Genomic DNA, 21273 nt, shown 5'->3' with positions numbered 1-21273 from the left:
TTTATGTGGGTATGCTGCAGGAAACTAATGATTATATTTGATAGTCATCATAGAAGAGTGGATAAAAAGCTCTCTGCTGTTACAGCTCTTCATGACACTTAAGTCAACGAGCTCTTCTCACTCTGTTGAAGCTAAATATACCAAAAGAACACTTGACATTGTTACAAACCTTACAGTCAGAGCAATATTTGGTGTCAGCTGAAGTTGTGCTCAAAAGCTTAGAATGGACAACTCTTTCATGTTGACTGACTGATTACTGTGACCCAGGCTGCTGGCAAAGGACAAGGCCCAATTTGTTGGCTGTTCATCATCTAATGAGCCAAATCACATCCAATTACACGCCCGCCACTTTTGATCACTTTCATTATGAGGGATATGTGCATGATGGGTTTTAATAAAGATCACTGTCACTTTGGGATTATGTTGTGATTCACATTGTGACTCATTTAGATCTTTGCAACAATAAATCCTGTAGTTACACTGAAGCATTGTTTAATGACAGCACAGCTCCTATATATATTTTTTTTTGTTGTTTGCAGGAAAAGCAACTTTTATCTGATATTTCTGCAAAAGCTGCAAAACCTTTCAATCAGGGAAGTTGAAAAATCATGCTTATAAGACATTTCTGTGTAGGCTTTATTGGATAATAGGGACCATCCTGCACACAACGTTTGGTATTTAGAGACCTTGACTAATAGGCTCCGTGAATTCGTCTGTCCCCAGCGCAGACTATGTGACTTTCACGCTGCAAATTTATGAATAACATTTGTGGATCCCCATAGAACCAAGGTGCCTGTTAATGTCACAATTATACTGCCATGACCAATACTGGTGGCTGTGCCACGTAGATTACAAATGAGGATGGCAGAGGACAATAAAGGTGAGGAAGTATGGGTGAAGTGTGCAATACCCCTTGAATTTCTTCCCCTGTTGTCCAGTTGAATGCCCCACAAAGTTGAATGCTCACTTTATTCAGATTTTATATTACAAATCAACACAAAGGATCATGGGAACTGGGATAAAACATGGTTTGATGTTATTTTCTAATTATTTGACAAATGTGGTATGTATTTGTATTCAGCTATTTTTTTTGATACACCACTGTCTTCAGAAACCAGTCAAATTTGGTGGGAAGATAGACAGAGCTCAGAGCAGGAAGAAAACTCGTTAGAGACTGTCACTTTGACCGGCGGAGGCTCTGCGTTAGTAAGGAGGAAGTGAGGCGACAATATGTCTTTGAGGTGTTTTTATTCAGGAGCTCCAAGTTACACCAACACCCTCATCAACTTTTAGTGAAACAAAGCAGCTTACATTTATACCTAAGGCAAGTTCCACTTACACCAGGTGAAGGGGTGATCAAAAAAGAACAACAAACACTATTTACACAAACCTAACAACAATAAATGATCCAACAAATATTTACATGCATGCAAATTATTAAAACTAAACTATTCTAAGGTCAATCAAAAAGTAAAGGTAACAAAATAAATCCTCAGAGTGTTACCCCTCTTAATGGAAGCTGGTATGTTCCAGGAGCATTTGTCTCCCTCTCTGCTCCACCTTGCTGAGACACACCCAGAAAGGCAAGTACTCAATTAACTCAAATTGACTAATCTAAATCAAAACAAACTGACATCCCCCCCGCCCCCACACACATTCTCTGAACAGGAAAGATGGCCAGTTTCCCTACCCAAAAAGAATGTTCACCAAATGTCAAAGTAACTGAAATAAAGAACTGATACAAAATACATTTGAACTGAAAATAAATAACATAATATCAATAATCAACATGGGATGGAACCCCTGGTCTCCATCACAGAGACTTAAGACCACAACAGGGATTCATCTTCCTAGAGTGCAGTTACCTTAAAAATACAACCAGAACTGGTTTAGATCAAAGTACATTATGTGTTTAAAAGAGCCAATCAAAGTTTTGATCAAAATCCAATTTAAAGTCTCTAAAAATAGCAAATTGGGGATCTAAATCTGGCTGGACTTTAGTAAGTCTGAAAAAAAATGAATGGGCAATGCTACAAAACCTAAAATGGAAATCTAGGATTCACATGATGTTATACAAAATGTATAAAGTAAATCTACTGAACTTTACCCTGGTCACTTTTGGAATTTGGACTACATTGTCCAAATTCAGATTCACACAACTTAACAAATAGGAAAGCAGTAAACTTCAAGGTCTCCAAGGCATAAACAAAGCACAAAAATATTCCCAACTGAAAATGAAAACAGTCCTTATCTAATTAAAATGAAAGTACAATGCATTACTTATCTGGCTGGCCAGAAAACAGGAAAGGACCAAGTAAAAGAAAATGACAAAGAATAGCTACCATAGTTTCCATCTATAACAAGCTATCTTGAAAATAACTGGTACACAGGATTATGTTTAACAGTCGAGGAATTGATTTGGCACTGAATGACTGAAGGTTTTATGGAGTTAACTGATGAAGAGAAAGTGACTTTAGCTGTGCATCAATGTGTAACAACAAGCTTGCAAACAAAGCAGAAATAGACACTTTTTTCGACTAAGAGAGCCCCTAGAGGTCAGTGGATGTAAGCAGCAAAATGCTCAGTCTAAATATGGAAAGCTGATAGTGCCATAGCCCAAAGGACTTGCAACTCTAATTACAGTGAAAGGTAGTGCTCTAAATTATTAACCCAAAGGGCTAAATCCATTTATACATGTAACAATTTTTACGTTTTTTTTTTTGTAAGAAAAAAATGAATTAAAAACTTGTAATATTCAGGTTTTAATTGCTCCATAATATTTGTTGTTGAAATGGGGAAAACATTCAAGTGATCTAAAGACTTTTGCAAGGCACTACTCTGTCTCCTATCTGATATCTAAGCCTTTCTTGTTCCTTTAACGGTGACTTAAATCAGAGATCAGGAATACTTTGTTTATCCCTGGGGGAGAAGTTTTGTCACAGCTACATCGGCCAAAGATTCAAAGTACATAGAAGTGTAAAAGTAGAATATTTGCTAAAAATTGTTTGATAATAAATAATAAAGTGCTAAACAAAAACTCTTCCCTAAGAAACTTTTAGAACCGCCTCTGCCCACAACAAATGCAGTGACGAGACAAGAAATTGTACGGGGGAATAGAGAAAAATGAACAGACTGAAAAACATGTCCCAAAAAGAATACAAATATATCTACGCAGCACTAGGAGATAAGACTTTTTTTTTTGCACTCCTAGACACTCAAACTACAATAAAAAAATTTTAAGGGTCAAAAAAAGTTAATTTTGCATTTGTCAACCTTAGGATGTTTTGTAGTTTGATTTGATTATAGTTTTGTGAGTGTTTTGCTGCAGAGGGGACTGGTGTATTTCAAAAAATACATTTAGTCTTGGGAACAAATGAGTCTTCCTAACGGGCAATGACCGGGTGCACCACCAGTAGATCAAAGTAGATCTTGGGATAACAAAATTTATTACACCAGTTATGCCTGGAAGGGTCAATAATTTCTGCAAAGTATTTGAAGCAGATCGTATCAAGAAGTTCAAAATGTACGACTTGTTCCAAGTCAAGTTGAGGTTTAAAGGCAATGCTTCCAAACACCAAGGAAATGTAAGTAAACATCTGACTATGAATATGAAGAAAGTTTAAAAATGTGTAAAATATTCCTCTTGCATTTTTCTACATCTTAGTAGATGGGAATCTTTCTTGTAATCTTAATTTAAACTAAGATTTTACTCCAATTTAGGATTACACATGAAGAAAATTGTTTTAAGTATTCATGTGCTATTTGGTACCAACTGTGGTTATGAGCTTATTATTATCTGCAAACTGACCTAAGACAATTTAGACCCATCATTGTAAAGCATACAATTTTAACCCTGCAGGACCAATATATATATTTTCCACCATCTTTCTATGATTCTCAGACTTGCTTTAACTCGGTGTTCTTTTGGTTTTTTTAATCAACACATCATTATGTTTTGTTGGGATCTTGTTTTTATCACCATCCTCTGTTTCCATGTGCACAGAGAAATTTTATGTTAGCAATTAAATTTAGGGGCACATTTGCGCCACAGCAGGTTTTTATTTACATGCCTTCTGGAATAATAGCTGTTTAGAAGTCTCTGGGGGTGGGGGGTAGATTGTCATCTCTGTTATGCATGTGTATTTTCTGTATTTTTGTTATTTCATTACTTTTCCTCACTTTTATTCACCTATGTTTTTAGGCTGATTCTTTAACTTTTAATAATTGCCTCCTTTGTGACATAATCCATTTTTGTTGTCTTTTTTGTTTCATCTTGTATGTTGCTTCTCATTGTTTCGCACTTCAAGGACACCGACTGCTGAATCCACAGAATAGTAAATCGCTGTCCAATATTGTTCATTAGAAAACTTATTGACCTCATATGGCCGGCCTGCGGCAATACATTCTGAATTTTGATGATGGAAATTTTACAGGGATCACAGTTTTCCTCCCTTAAATCTCCCACATTTCTATCCTCAACAAGCTGTCATATAAAATAAATCCTCACATATGAAACCTCTTTGGTCTTCAAGAGCCTGTCAAAATAATCAGTTCATGCTACAAAGAAGACCAATAACTGCGGCAGACTGCTGCAGAGCTTCAAATCAAGTTTAAACCAACACATATTCTTTCAGATCTTAGGACATAGACACTGTTCAGAAATTGCCCTTATGTGGACAGTTTCCTGTCAGTCAAATCATTGGGGCTGCTGGTGAGGGTCAAAGGTGTACAGAAAAAAATGATTCACTTCTTTTTTTTTCACATTTAGAGCCTCATGAAACACTTTTTAGATATTGTGGCAGGACTCTGTTATAACTTGGACAAAAATGATAGGCCAGTACCATAGTTTGCTTTAGATGGAGTTTATTGTTCTCATCTTCAGGTGAAAAAAAAGCTGAAGAAGCTGTGTAGCATATTTACAATGTGACTTATTTATATCACCCATGTAGTTGAGTTAAGTGACACTCTCACTATTCGATAGATGAACATCCAATGCATACCACCAGATGCGTTGCTTGACCCTTTTTGGTGCGCCTCAATTTTAAGTGTGTAAATGACTTGGAACGCTTCAAACACAACATGTAAACACCAAGCTTATAAAGTGACTGAGAAAATCGTTTTATTAAAATGTAGAAAAACAAAAATGTAGCGCTCACTCACCCAATTACAATCAGAGCTATCTCACCAGTTACTTCAAGTTCATAATAAACAACAGTTACAGGACTACAGGACAGAAGTTACAAGTCCTGTAACTGCCGTTTATGTTTGCTGTTTTGTTTATTTATTCAAACATGTGCATTTTGGACTGATTTAGTTTTTTTTTTTTTTACTTTGTCTATTAATTACTCCACAAACCTCCTGGTTATCTCGTTGGAGAGCTGTTTTCTTCGGTCTCTGTCTGCCTTCCAAGTCTAACACTCCTGACTCCCACGGTTTTCCATCTTTTGAGAGAAACTCAATATTAAAGCAGCAAATTCTGCTCACCTGCTTGGGTCCTTGGGTTCTGTGATGTGCGGTAGTGGGCGTTGTTAAGCCCTGCTGATTCAAGTAAAGTCTGACTGAAAGGCAATAAGATTGGCAAGAAGCTGTTTACTGTTTTATTTAGAATGTTTATTCTTGTTTTTGTTTTTATTATCTTCTCAGCATATGTACAGCATTTACTTCTGCTGAGGATTTTTCTTCCCTGTGTTTTTCTCTAATTGTGTCTAATTACATTAGGCCAAGGGTGTCAAACTTAATTTTTCTTTAATCCACATCAAGATCACAAATGTCCTCAAAGTGTTGTAGCAGAACATAACTTCTAATTTACAAACTGGTTAATTATTAAAAGCTAACTACATTTTATGAGTTCTTAAAATTAAATATTGAAATATTGGTATTATAATTTGTCAGTATATAGATACAAACTGCTTTGATTTGATTTATAAAATAAAGTATATTTCTAGCATGTGTCCCGCTAGACAGGGCCACAAAGCGGGCCGGATTTGGCCCCTGGTGGGCCTTGATTTGATAAATGTGCATTAGAACAAGACAAGAATTGTTTTGACTGTCTTATTATTTGACATCAAACACAAAAAAATCTACATACCTGATTGTTCTGATGCAAAACTATACAACACTAGCTATATATGTTATATCCTTTGTATTCATTGGGGTTTGCTTGGCGATGCAGTGTTGTGTTGGTTCTAAGTGAGTCAATAGCGAAGGCCGCAATAACAGGCTAAAAAGGATTTTAACAGTTTACTGACAAGATAATGCGTGAATTGTTTGTCCGGATTCAGGAATGCTAGGTCTACACTGTGGAGGAAAGGTAAGTGGTCATTAAGATACTATATGACGAGATGGTACAAAATGTGACAATACTGTTTGTGAGATGACAGAGTTGCCAGGTAAGAAACAAGTTCACCCACGAAGTTTGAGATCGGCAGTAGGTGGTATGTGATGCATCTTGGTCATGGTTTCTCTGTTCTTTCTTCCAGAAGGAGATGGAGAGATAGTGGAACATTGGATGATAGGTCCGTGGATATGATGGTTGAGGAGAAGTCCAGACAGCATGAATCACAGGAGCGGTGAGGAAATTCATGAAGAAGATCTTGAGGTGAGTTCGCCAATGCACTCAAAGAACAAGGAAGTAGAACGCTGGAATCCGGGAATGGAGTATGAACAGGAACAGATTTTCCCAATAGCAGGATAACAAAGAGGGTATGCGCCAAATGCCAAACAATAAACTAGTGGAGGCTTGATTACTAGTGCAGTAAGAACAATCTGGCATGTGCCTCAAGGGAATTTACTCCTCCTGACTAAACTTATTTAGCTTCAGTTGTGAAGACACACCTGCCGGTCGCACCCTGCAATCAGAGAAGGAAGCTGCACACAAAACACTCACCAACCTGCAAACAGCTCTGTATGACATTTGGAAATTGTCAGAATTTCTAAATTATAAAAATAACTTCATCTATATGAAAAGAACTCTTTTACATTAAATGCTAGTAAAACCAAAACAGCCATTGAGTACAACACATTGGTCCATCATCTGTAGGATTGTGTGAAGAGGCTGTTGTGTCTAACTTGGAAAGTTCAGCATTAACAAGGTGATGGAAGAGAGCAGTGAAAAGTGTGTGAAATGTCAGATCTGAGGTGTTTGTATGCACAAACAAATAAAAGAGGATCATGTAAAGTGTTGTGACTCAACATGACACTTTTTGCACCCACACGAGTGCAAAAAGTGTGAATGGGCAAAGACTTCTCATATTTCAGACATGGAAGGCCAAAAATACAAGCTGAATTGATAAAATAACTCCATCTTGATCAACCTTTCCTCTAATTAGCAAATGTCTTTCAATCTTCTCATCTCTCCGGGAGATTTCCTGAGATCCTTGGTTAAAGGGCATTGAGCCTGTTCTGTCTTCTTCCGGTTCCCGTTCTTTGTAGCGAGTAACTTCCTGCTGGCTTGACCTTCAACACGTCAGATTTCCGCATCCGTAAAGCCATCAAGGCTTTAGCTCAAATCATGGACCTCCGTTTCTGAATTTATATTTGAAGTCCTGTCAGGTCAAAGTCACTTTTCAGCTTTCAACTCACAGCAGCATTCATTATCCTTAGGATGGAGAACACAAACTCCTTAATTTAATTACCCCAGCTTTGCACTCCATACGAAGCTAAACTTATTTGGACCAGAAAACAAAATTAAGACAAATTGAATGTTTGTCATGCATGAGAGAAAACAGCAGCTTCACAGATGACAAACAAGCAGGAGGTCTGGTGAGACCGAGAAAGAGGACGAGGTGTGCTTTGCAGTATAGCTCAGCTCCTCTGATCTCTGCAGTGATTTAGTGTACTTTTGTGCAGCATACATCCCACAAAGATGGTGTGAATGTGATTTCTATTGATGGTGGATATAGAGCCGTGATCCTTCCCTGATGCCCTGACAGCAAAGCTTTCCTTTTTACAAACTAACATTTAACACATGTCTGCCTGCAGCGGCTTGTCTCTCTTTTTCTCTTTCTTTCTGTCCTGTGTGATTTACTTTCATATCCATCCACCCCTCCTTCTTTCATCTCTGAATCCAATACTGTCAGAGTCATAAACTCCCAGCGGCAGGCTGCGTGGTGGTTTAGTGACATTGTTAGTGCCTTAAATGTAAAACTGCTTAGTTCTAAGGGAGAATGTCAGCGATTTGTAAAACTTTTATTTTTGAAATGTCCTTTTAAAAAGCCCAATTTTTATTGTCCTTCCATCCGCTAAGTGATAAGTTATGGCTATAAGATGTCTTATAAAACAGTGTCTCATTAATGTATTCATATACCTTAAACTATGTTATTGTTTGTCTAGTTACAACCACCACAAATTTGAGCGAATGTAGTACAACGTTATTCATGATTTGGAGGGGAAGAAAAATGACACATCTTGCAATACTTTATATGGATACAAATTGGAGAGAATTGCCTTCAGAAGTCACATTATTAGTAAATAGAGTCCGCCTGTGTGTGATATGATCTTAGCATAAATCCAGCTGTTCTGCACAGAGAACATAAGTGAACAAATGGCATCATTGTTAGAGCACTGAATGGAACACAGCAGACATGTGATGGACGAAGTTGTTGAGAAGTTTAAAGCGGGGATTGGGTTATAAATAAAACATCCCAAACTCCGCACATTTTATAGAGCACCTAAAGACAACTGTCAATCTGTCAACACATGACTTTCCACTGAAACTAATAACCCAAACATGAGAGCATTGATGAGAGAAGTCAAGATACTCCCAGGAAGTTTGGAACAGCTGGGGAGACCAAATATAGCTGTAGCTTTTTTTCTACATGAACGCCGTACGGTGGAAAAACTAACACTGCACAGAGCCTGTAACGCACCATACAAGGTGGTGGCAGTATCTTGCTGAGGGGATATTTTTGTTCGACGAGAATGGTAGAACTGACGTCGGTGTCATATGGGGAAGTGAAAAGGTTTGAGTGCTTGAAAGTCAAATATAATTTGTCATTTGTATTTGGAGTTTTCTTGCAACAGTTCATAACATTAAAAGAGCTGTCACTACAGGTGTGTATTTTTCTCTCTTTCCCACTTTGGTTTATGCATCTTGCAGCAAGTGGCTACTTATATTGTCAGACTACATGTGACAAAAAAAAACAAACAAAAAAAAAACACATTTTATTTTCAAAATATACTTGAATGTGGATTTTAATGATTCACGAACAGGGCACATTCATGCTCTTTTTGACAGATGGAAAGCACACAGATGGAAAGCACACAGAAAAGTCTTAATGAATGTGACGCATACTCTTTGCCAAGGTCAGAGTCTTTATAGAATGTGAGGGGAGTCCCTCAGACACCTGTCATTTCAGGTGGGAAGAGAGAGACGGAGAGGGCAAAGAGAGGGAGATGGGTAGAGAAAGCGGTGCAGCGAAGCAAACAGAATGTAGTCCGTTTGGTTCCCTCAGCACCTTCTAGCTGTCAGCAAATAGTTCAAGCAGGAATTGCTCCTGCCTGTCTCAACCAAAAAGGACAAGGCAGCAAAGTGATGACAGAAAGTAAAGACACAGTGCCACCGTGGCAGTATTAGGAACCGGCTCCAGGGAGCAGGAGTTTCTCTAACTAAACTCCCAGGCTCAGCTGTAAGGAATCTGTGAAGCATTCACTCTCAAAGCCGCATGCTGCTTATTAAAAAGACAAAGGTTTTCTCATAAAACAGGGGTCAACGCTTCAATTTGTGTACATGCGATGACGCTACGTGCATTCATGTCCTCCGGTTTCTATACCATTCAAAATATTTTGACTGACTAAAAAAAAAAAAAAAAATGCCTCGTCGTTCATTCCGAGTCATTTTTCACAGCTGAGTTTCACAGACATATTAAATAAATTATCTAACAGCCATGCAGCCACAAAAATGGGGACAAAATGACTTCTAAAATCCGCTCTGAAAACGCTGTTGATTTTGAAACCTCACACATGTCCTTTTGTGTCATCAACTTAAATTCACAATTAAAAGCTCTGAATCAATAACATCCATACCGAGACAAGTGACAATAAACTTGTAGATAAAACTTTATGGTCTTCCGCAGAGGTTCCCAAGCCGATTTCCTTCACGTTGTGTGGAAGAATAGTTGACAGTTGTGAGGGACATTATGAGGCCACACCACACGTAGAGCTTTTACATGATGACATCAAACGCATTATTTCTGAAATATTATTTTAAGATCTCTTCTTAAAACATCTTTTACAAACTGTCACTTTCCTTGGAAACCTGCTGTATTGTATATCTTACACTTTTACATACACCGAAAATAGCTTAAGCTATAATTAAATGTTTAACAGAAAACTGTGCTTGTTAATTTGGACACTTTAGGTATCAAAGTATCAATTAATTTATTAGGCATACGACTCGCACCCTGTTGGTTTGGAAAAACTGCAGCATCAACATAAATGCTTAATGTATGAACTATGATACAATGATAGAAAAATTTGTGTGAAAATGAAGAAATGTTTTGGCTATGTGTTAACTAATTCAGTTTTTCAGACATTTATTTCCAGTGTTGCACTTTAAAGGGTTAAAAAAAACACCAGGATAAAGATTTAAAAAAAAGAAACTAAAAGGTATATTTTTCTGAGGTCCTAATGTTTTTCAAACCAAGCCCATTTATTAGATTTTTATCACATTGGTCCTTAATTTGAGGATTGAATAAAAGCCATTATTTATAGATTCTCTGTGAATGATATTTCTTCTTTTAAAAGAAAAAAATATATATCAATACCTGACATATTAACCCTTTCTTCTTACTCTGTCACCCTATGCAATGTCAAAAGACCTCTGTAACATACCCTTAGACAGTCTTCAATATTTAATAGCTCCCAATGAATTTCTTTTGTAAAGCTTAGGGAAGAGGAAAAAACTTGTGTCCCTTAGAGAGAACAGAGAGGCTCACATGATGGATGGAGGCTGGCAGCTGCATGAATGAGAGAAATAGAAAATTCTAAGTTCTACCTGTTCTATTCAATAACAGGAAGAGTTAGCGGAGATTTTCTTTAGCATCATAAGTGTTATCATGATTACGTCCATCTTTACTAGTCCGCCTCATCCACATGGGTTCACTCAGCTATTTTTGTGTATTTTTCACTAAACCTCGACTCACAATCACAAATCAAGTCGGTGTTAATGAATGAACTTGACACGTTTTGGGTGTCAGTGAATGAATTCAATTCTGTTTTGAATGTTATTTAGTTCTGTTAAAGTGCAATCAAACAATCTCCAAATCGACACATCCCACCTACAGATACATAGTTCATTGTGAGTAATGGTGATGGATTGCCAACATTTCCATGGCTTGTTTCGAAACCTCACAATTCATTGTGTATTCCACCCCCTTCATCTGAATAATTCAGCTTCAGTGCCAGTTCTTTTCTTAGTACTTTACGAGTGTTTGTATGGCTGCAGAAGAAGCCTCAGCATATGGACTGAACAACATAAACAGTAGATTCCCAGCTCTGATCCTTACCTTCAAAAACTCTCATCTATGCACGAAAACTTCCGGGTACCCTGGGATCTCTAGAATTGGGTAATAATTGGCTGGGAACTGAAAAATATGCAACAATGAAATTGCAGGCTTGAATTTACGCACTCATGGTTACACGCACACACACACACACACACACACACACACACACACACACACACACACACACACACACACACACACACACACACACACACACACACACACGCACACGCACACGCACACACACACACACACACACACACACACAAACACCTAGACTGGAATTAATCGTGTTTCAAGATAAAGAGGCCTAGATTAAATCATGTTGGGAAGCAATTGAGTCTTCAAGGAAACATCAAAGGTTTGCAGATGTCCCCCTGGACCTCTTCACCAGCTTCGATCGAAAGCACTGGTGGGAATGTGCTTACAGTTTCCTATTCGGTGTGTGTGTGTGTGTGTGTGTGTGTGTGTGTTTTCTTGTATCCAACCATGCCTCAGAGCTCAGATCTGCTAATCTCTCAAGTCTTTAAAATCGTTCCTCAAATAGGTATAAAGACAGAAGGAAAAGTGAGATTGAGAAAACTGCAGAAGGTGCTGCAATCAAGGTTGCATAACTGTTTTTGTGGTGGTGGTGTTGTCATGAGAAAATTATTACTGGTAATATTAAAACTCTATTCCAAATACAGAGTCTCTCAGAAAAAGATTTTTACTTTGGGGAAAGGAACAACACAAAGTAGCGTAAAGGTGAAGTGGAAGGAAAATAATATAGGGTTTTCACTTTTATTTTGCAAATAAAATCTAAAAAGTGTGGCATACTTATCTAGTCCTCAAATTAGTACCCCTAAATAAAATTTAATGCATGTGTCTACCTTTAGAAGGCACCTATTTAACAAATAAGAGTTCCGCTACAGACCGGTCTTTTTTTCATAAAATATTTTAAAAATATGCACTATTTTCCTTTAGCTTTACTAACTGTTGTCTAATTTAAAAAAAATCCAATGAAGTGTTTTGAATTATATCATTCTAATGTGACAAAATGTGAAAAAGTGCAGAGGGTATGAATACTTTGCAAAGCACAAAACATTGCACTTTGCATGCAATGAGCCATATAGAAAGAAAATATAACAGACTTTTTATGTGCAGGTAATTTGTTTTGATATCCAGACTTCATTATTGCTGTAAGGCTGTATTTGCAATAGCAGCATCAAGATAATTTTTTTTACTGTGAAGTTATCAATAATTCACAACAATATAGCCTGAGCTTCATCTACCACAACTATTGATTTGATCACTCAAATAAAAGGCATAGCAATTACAATAGGCTGAGTAATTATACTGAAGATATCATGTAAACTGCTGAAGAAGATCATTTTTGGGATGCAATTATGGCTTTATTTGTAGTAAACAGAGATTCTGAGATTTCTTTGCTTAGGGCCTGATCCGTTTCAGACAGACTGTCTAAATGTGATTTAACTGTTAAACTATTATTTCTTAACAGTGATTTAAAGGTAACCTTGCACTTTCTGTCATTTTTCAAACATTTTCAAACCTTTTTCTGGTTTGAATTATTGATAAATAGCTGCTGTTGCATGCTGAGCTTAAGGCCGAGGAAAAACCTGCACTGGATTTAGCTGCTAAGGAGACTCCCCCTGTGTCATGTAAAAGCAGATGCATTCTGGACACTTGTGTTTTCTGCTTAAATTATTTATTTTCAGTTTCTGTTTTACTGTAAAACTAATTTGTAAATGAGCTCATTAGTAAGAGGATTTTGTAAATCTTGCGCTTTTGTTATTTACAGAGCGACACACAATCAAGTGCAGACTCACTGTACCAATAAGCCCCTTACCCCTTCAAAACCTGATACAGGAAACTCTAATCAGAGGATTTTGGATTTTTTTTAAAAATGAGCTGTTTATTGGATTCTTTTAATAGAACAAATACAAGTTTTTCTTTGTCTTCAGAATGTCTCATTTTGCGTATCATCGTTGATACTTTAGGAATTTATGGTTATTTATCGTATTCTCTCAGCCAAGAGGATATGGATTGTAATCCTTAAAAGTCAGTTGCAGAAATCATCTTAAACATCTGTTGCTTGCATTGACAAAAGTAAAAGGGACTAACTTATTAATAATGCTCATGCTATTATGGTTTTTGCTTCTTAAAAGGACACAAAACTAGAAAAAAAGTATTTCCTTCCCTTTCTTGTGTTTTTGCTTTTTGTATCACTGAAGTTTCAGGCCACCAGACAAATTTTTTGAACCAGACAAAGATGATGCAAACTAATATACATATATTTTTTAAGTATTTTAATTATTCAGAAGAAAAAAAACTGCCAAAAATGTGAAGATGCAATTAATAAATTCAGAATTAACACTTACTGACCATATTTTTTTGTTTAATTTTACCTGCCACCGACTTGCCTGATAGACCGACCAGTAGAATTACTACGAAACGCACTTGTCTGACAACATGAAGTAGGCCGAAAGATTTCCAGAAATCATGACATTCTGCCCAGCTCTGAAAAAATCAAACGGTAGAAGAGAGACACCATGACACATAATTAACTTAAGTAAGCGTAGGTTTCAGCTAATCACTTATTCACTCACCAAGACACCAGGTGGAAGTTACCTAATGAGCATCATCAGGCTCATTAGAGTCATGATCAGGAAAAGAGAGCGGTGGGATCTAATCCTATACAGTCATTGATTTTTGGAAAGGATTAGAAATTGTTCAGTCTTTGGGATTCCAGTGAACCACACTAAAGGAGAAAACATGGGACAGGGATGAACTTTTCTCAGACAGACCAGCCTACCACAATTATTCCAGAAGTGCACTTGCGAAACATCCACGAAATCGCAGACGAACCGGATCGGAGATTCTATAGTGGTTTAATCAAAGTCTGCTGGTGCAAACAGAATTGAAGACAAAACAAAAAATTATGCACTCCCCTCTCGGTAAAGCCATAGTTATTTACTGCAGTCGTCTTTGCGTAAGAGTTTTGTTTCCAAACACAAAATGACTTCTCACACTGGGATAAAGCAGGATTAAATCATCACACTAACAATTAACCTCAAAGAGAGTGAAATGGCGTCAAACTTGATGGCTGATATTAACACAGTATGATATCAGCTGTGCATTATACAAATTTCTTTCAGCTCAGTTAATTCATAACGCTCCACTAGCAACACGAGTAATCAATGTAATCTGCATACAAAGCAAGTACTGCCTCTCATTATCACTCCAGTTGTTTTTTCTCTCTCTCTGAAATGTTAGCCGCATCACGGGGGAAATATTGATTCCACCGACACTTCCAGGGAACACCACTATTGACCGGCTGCCACCAATAAATGGTTGAAAGCTAGCTGATGAAAAAGCTTCGAGCTATGGTGAAGAGATCCAATAACGGCCGAGTGCAAATGTTTTCTAATGCAGTGTCATGCCCAAGCCCCTGTCATTGCTTGGATTCAACATGCATACTGTCATTGATTTCTGATCATTCAAAGGCCACACTAGCAGACCCAGGTAGCCTCCAGCAAGTTCAGGGTTTTGGTGCAGCTGCTGCGGCTGCTGTTGCCAGGGTTATGGTATCAAAGTATGCAACCTTGTTATTAGATCCAGGCTGCCTGGGAGGCAAAAAGGCAGCGGCTTGGTTGCTTTGTTGGTTTTCGTCTTTCCCAGCAGGATAGCCTCCAGTCATTCCACAGCATCAGAAACACAGAGAGGTGGAAGAAGATGGTGCGGTGCGCCGTTTTTAACTTCTTCTAATTAGATGGCAAAAGGGGGGTTTATGTAAGAAATGTACAGTATCGCTTGTGTTGTAAAACATCTACCAAAACTACTGGCCATTTAATGAAGTTCATTAAACAGTGAACAATTCTATATGTAATGACAGATAAATCCACTTTTAAAACACGAGAATGACCAAAACAATCTAGTCACAATAGCTCCCATAAAAAGATTTTGAGCTTATATCATAATAATCTTTTCCAGGATGGATTTACTTATTTTATCATGGAACTGCCAGTGCAGATTTTTGCATTATTTAGTCCTCCTCTGTTGGTTTTGTAACGCGATTAAAACCTTGTTGACCTTAAAGATTACTGTTTAAGTAATCTTTTAAAAAAAAAGAAAAAAAAACCCCAGTAACATTACAGATTATTGTAAACAATGAAAATATAGATTTATTTACTCGAATTGAGTTTTATTCTTGCAGGATTTACAAGATCCCTGGACTATTTCAGTATTGAAAGGACATGGATGCATACAGCACAGTACTGGACAAATTGAGCTGTTGACCCTGGAGTTCAGAGAATCAAACAAGCATTTAATGCACCTCACAAAAAGGAATTTTGAGCTAAAACATAGCTTCTTTGGATCCTCTCCATATCCCTGCACTAAACACATAAAAGAATAAAGCAAAAAAAAAAAAAAACATCTAGTCTTTGCCATTGTCTTTAGTTCACCTGATTGTAGACACAAAAACATAAAACCAATCAACATATCCCACTGTTCTTTTATTAATTATAGGCTTTTAAGGTGCAGAGCTGGAGCTGAAAGATGCGTAAAAATCTAGAACTCCTTAGTACTCCAGAATGAACATTTCGAGTGATATTTTACTATTTCCATCATTTTGATTGTGTGGCACAGTGTGCACTGGAGGTTGGAGAATCCACACTAAACATGCTCCGCTCCGGATTTTCCTTCTCTCCCTTCATGTGCAGCGCTGGTTCATACGTTCAGTGATGCCTCTGCAGCCCACAGACTGAGCGGTACAGGAAGATACTACGCTCTGCGGGACCGTACCGTGCAAGTGACGAGCCGTGATCAGTGCTGACTTCAGATCATTTTAAAGGAAACAAGGAGATTTGAGCGGAAATCACAGGATTACTCTTTCAGGGGCTGCCGGACGGACTCCGCTCAGACAAGGTAGGCAGCAAATGTGTGCATGTTGCGCTTCCCCCCCTCTTACGCTTCATTCATTCTGCAGAGACAATTTGTTTGTCATCAAGTAAAGTGATCATGTACTTTATGAAATATGCACTTTTGGACTGGTGGGACCCAGACCGTAATGTCTTGTCGTGTTGTCTGATTTATTTATTTTTTTTTACTTGCACGGAGATGTACAACTTTTAATTCTGGTAATTTTAGAAATAAGGTTAACATGCCCGACAAACTTGGTAGACTGCTTTATTTTAATTGGCGCGTTGACAGCTGTCCCTACTATCGCCATCTGTGATAACGAGGCAGTTGTGGAATATCCAATCATCCCCATCCGTGCGCTTTGACGGCAGACCTGCGTCTGCTATTGCGTATTTGGCATTTAAATATGAGGACTAGCTGCAGGATTTCTGTTTTTCTGCAGCGATCGTACTTCTACCTTTTCTCTTTACCATCCATTAACGCTGTTATCACTTGTGGGATGAGGTCGCAGCTTTATTCCGTGTCATCTCACCGCACATTAAGGGCTGTGGGATGTTAAATTGACCAAAGCCTCCAGTCATTCCACAGCATATCTTCGTTTTTTAGGAACACTCTCAAACCTTTTCGCCCTCATCCTCAGTAATATTAGTAATCGGGACTACATGGATCATTCATGTGTCCATGCCAAACTTATTCAGCCTCTTTGGTACCCAGCTATCTTCAAAGATAGTTCAGTTTCTCTGAGTCTTCCCTACTAGCACTTCTCCACACTGACTGTGTGATTACAGTCATTAAAACACTGCCTGGAGTAGCGTTGCCAGTGCAATTCAGCCAGTATAAAAGAACAATGTTACATCTGCAAATTACTCTCCAGACTGAATCCAGATGCGATTTGAATGGATCACTTGTCTGATCTAAATGCTTGACCGGTTTGTCTTGGGTGATAAAAAGTTGTCTGCTGGTTGAAGATGAAGATGAAAATTATTCTATTAGGATATACCCAGTAATTAGGCAATAGTGTTTGAGCTGAGGCGAAGGCAATAAACCTCTTCTTTCTGGAGAAGTAGACTGAAATCCTAAGATCAGGAATAAGAGGTCAGTGAAAATTGCCGAAGCCATAATTCATCAACTAATTAGAATGCAAAGCCTGAATAACGGGGAAAACACGTCTCAACGCTGCAGTTGAACTGAATTCCTTTTTTTTTTCTTCTCTCCTTGTGTTATCGTTAGTTTTGCTTTTCTACCAAAAGGTGTAAGGCGGACATTTTTCTGCTCTCTTATCTAAAGTATGCAGCAGTCCAATCCAGCAATCTGTTGATCTTCCCACTGCTGCCTGTGGAACTCGTGAAAAGACCAAACATGCACGCTTTCCTTATTATTCACAAGGCCACAGCAGTCTCCCTCACACACCAGAGACTGTCTGCTTCTTCCTTGACTGTAGGGGTTTTATTGCACTGTGAAAACAGAAGTCTTGCTTTTTTTTGCCTGTCAAGTAATGTTAGTCTCTGTGCTGAACTCTAGGAGCTCATGCATTGTGGTCCATATTTTTCTCTTCAGTTTTGCTAATAAATGAAACGAATCTACCTCTTTGCAAATATGTTATGACTGGAACCTATTTGGCTCTTTTTTTTTGTTGTCAGTGAGCCAATAATTTTTTTCTGCTCCTGAGTTATTTATTCAACTTTACATATAATATCATCAAGTTCATCATCATGTTTATTTGCATTGCACTTTTCAGCCACAACAAAATTTGAAGTGCTTCAAATAATAATAACTGGCATGTCTGTGTGATTGATCTCTGCACTTTTAATAAAGCTTTTAAACAATGTTAGTGATTTTCTTTAATTCACACTGGCTCAAAATTGTACATACGGGCCACTACAGTAATGTGAGCTTAACATCTGTGTGGGAAGACCATGCTCCAAAATTAACACCTTCACGCACATGTGAAATTTTCAGCTGCCTAAATGATTAAGGAAGATGTTTATGGCCAGATGAGACAAAGATTGGGTCATTTCACCATCAGTTTGACAATAGTTTATTGGAGCCAATTAGAGGTTTTAAAACCTAAACACTGTACTAACTGTCAGGCATATTGGTGACCGCATTATTCTTTGGGTTGTCCTTCTCACAGTCATATGAAATAATGAAGAGAATACTCCCCATCAACAGACTGTTGAAAGTTTGAAATATATATATTCTGCTTATTTCCGCTCTGGAAAAAGTTTAAATAAATCATTAGCACCCCAAATTTAATCACATTATGCCATTGCATGAGTATATGCATTTCCTGACCTGCACTGATAGTCATCTTTTCTGCTACAAGATGCCTACAAACACTGCCTTAGTTAAGCCCTTGTAGGTGATGCCAGTGGAATATTGGGGATGCTTTCAAGTGAGATAAGAGCTGTTTAATAATTCAACATCTCTGCATCTTTTTCACACTTCTCACATACCCCAGCACGTCTCGCTTGATTATGCAGATAATGCTGTCCAGATGAAATGCGTCATCACAGAATGGCCCTGTTGTTGCACTGTTTGAGATTGACTTTGAAGCATCAGAACACCGAAATTAAAATGAAATTATACATCTAGATATAAATGTAACAAATGGCCATTGCGTTTTCAAGGACCAGAGGGTAGAGGAGCATTGGCACAATGATTGCTTTCTAACACCCCAGGGGTTCTCGCACAAGAGGATTCTGCAAAGCGCAATGATGACAGACCTGTTACTCATAACTTGTGCCCCCCTGCAGCTTTTATTAAAGAAGGCCAAAAGTCTCGGCTGTGTCGTAATGACGCTTGTGGATGACAGCACTGATGAGTCAGGTGTTATTGTGTTCTCCGACGTGCTGTAAATCGTGCCCGTGTGCTTTTTTCCTTTGCCAAATTTTAATTACGCCGCACTGTTGGAGAATCAGGCCCCGTCAAGCCCAACAATGTCTCGCTAACCCTCTGTCACTTGCGTTGGAGAACAGGAGATGTTCCATTTCCAAGACTTCAATCTCACGGTGAACATACTTACACTTTTAGCTGATAAGGCGACTCCCTAAGTATTCCTGTATAAATTCTGTAATTTTAGCATATATACTGTCTAGAGCACTTTTGTGTCTTAGAGCTGTCGTAAAAGAACTACTAGCAGTCTAATGTAATTTCCTAATTTTACTTCTCAGTGCTACGCTGGTAAAAATGTTAATGGGTTAATAGATGAGCACTGTTGTGATGATTTCATGTAGGCAGAATTTCAGAAACGGCAAGGTTTTAAAGAGACAGGGGACCAATTTCAAGGTGTTAAATTAATACGTAAAATGTCTTTTCAGTCATATTTGATATATAGATAAAGAATTTTTATAATAGCTGAAGAGAACATAGTGGTTTGATTCTGCTGTAATATGTCACTGTGTCTGGAAAACACATAATACTGCCCCTTTAATTACCATGACTCATTTATATGTTAGATATTATCATTGATGAGACAAATAAAAAAAACATTTTTGATCAATTTGGATCATGCACTGGTAAAAAGTGCATGATCTTGGATATTTCTGTTGCTTTCCTTGATAGGCAGGTTTATGTTCAAGATTTCTGTGTGTCATGGTTTTTTAAAATCATAACTAATTTAATGTCTGATGGAAAATAGGACTGTTTAAAATGATGCTAAATAAAAAAAAATTCATACCTTCTGATCTCTGACGGTAGTTTGACAATATACCCCTTGCGGTATCTTTTCCTCTCTGTTTGTAGTTTGTATGTTTGCGCACAAGCTTAGTACTCCATTGTTATTTCAAGGCTTTTGTCTGTCTCCATTTTTTGTCAGCTTAAGCATAAAGAATATGACTGTTATTTTTTTTTTACGTTTTACAAGAATCAAAACAATCTGGACATCAGTCATGAACGTACTCTGTTTAAAAAACAAAACAAAAACGGTTTGTTTTCTTCTTTGTTGCAAAAAATAGGACTTGCTTTGGTAGTATAAAAATGTATTCTAGGCATGCTTTTTGTCAGGGGACACTGTAAATTGTGGTGGGAGAAGTAGGGAGAAGGAAAGGAAGACGTGTTTGTATGCCTTCCAGCAACTGGAGCATGCTCCTACTGTGAAAGGCCAGTGCCATTGTTGGGTAACATAATCCACCAGGGAGGCCTTACGCCGGAGACTGGGGGAGAGCTGCCTTTATCAACGTCCCCGTACGGATCCAGATGCCTTTCAGTGCTTGAGTCTGCTGCAGAATGCTAAGCAACTGTTACTTAACTTGTGTGATGGAGTATACACATACTAACCTTGTTATAATTCTGAATTTAAAGAATGCAATGTGCCATGCCTGTATGAGGAATGGCAGCGATGGTGGTAGATTCTGATTTAGTTTTTTCATGATGTCAAGGTGAGCAGATATATGGCCAAATGTGGATATACAAATGGCTCCTCTGGGGTAAAGGCATCCCGTAGATAATGGTGTGTTGATGATTTTAATGAAGTGTTGTGGAGTGTATGGTCATCTGCAGAATTGATGCAGATAATAATGTGTCTGTGAGAAGTCTCTTTATGGTTACTGTGGCTCAAGATTGATTTTATATAGACTTCTGCTTCTGTATTGGATTCCCTGGAATCTAATAAGCTCAGGCATTGCTGCTCACAAGCAGAAAGCACACAGTAGATTTACAGCACTGACTATGCATATCATGCACTTGTTGTTGCCACACTTGTATTATCACATCAAATCACGTGTGATTTTAGAAAGAAAAATATTTCAAATGCCATATTTGTACTCGAAAGAGTATTCAACTGTGCATGTACAATTCAGTTCCAACTCAAGCGTACAAATACAAAAGAAAAAGAACAATTAACAAGCAT

The 21273-nt window shown here is 37.9% G+C and overlaps 1 protein-coding gene across 3 annotated transcripts in view; it reads left to right on the top strand.

Moving 5' to 3' along the window:
- The first annotated feature begins 16110 nt into the window (after positions 1–16110).
- dlgap1b (discs, large (Drosophila) homolog-associated protein 1b) overlaps positions 16111–21273 on the top strand; it is a 111758-nt gene continuing 106595 nt past the window's right edge. Inside the window, exon 1 of one of the 3 annotated variants that reach the window (XM_008396754.2) lies at positions 16111–16430. The gene's annotated coding sequence lies outside the window, so the exon portion shown is untranslated. The remainder of the gene's footprint in view (positions 16431–21273) is intronic. The other 2 variants (XM_008396755.3, XM_008396753.2) reach the window with 2 other exon arrangements.

This window comes from Poecilia reticulata, chromosome 20, assembly GCF_904066995.2.
Source record: "Poecilia reticulata chromosome 20, P_reticulata-male-v2, whole genome shotgun sequence".
Classification (NCBI taxonomy): domain Eukaryota; kingdom Metazoa; phylum Chordata; class Actinopteri; order Cyprinodontiformes; family Poeciliidae; genus Poecilia; species Poecilia reticulata.
Note: the sequence above shows the minus strand (reverse complement) of the source record. Positions and strands in the feature narration are given on the sequence as shown.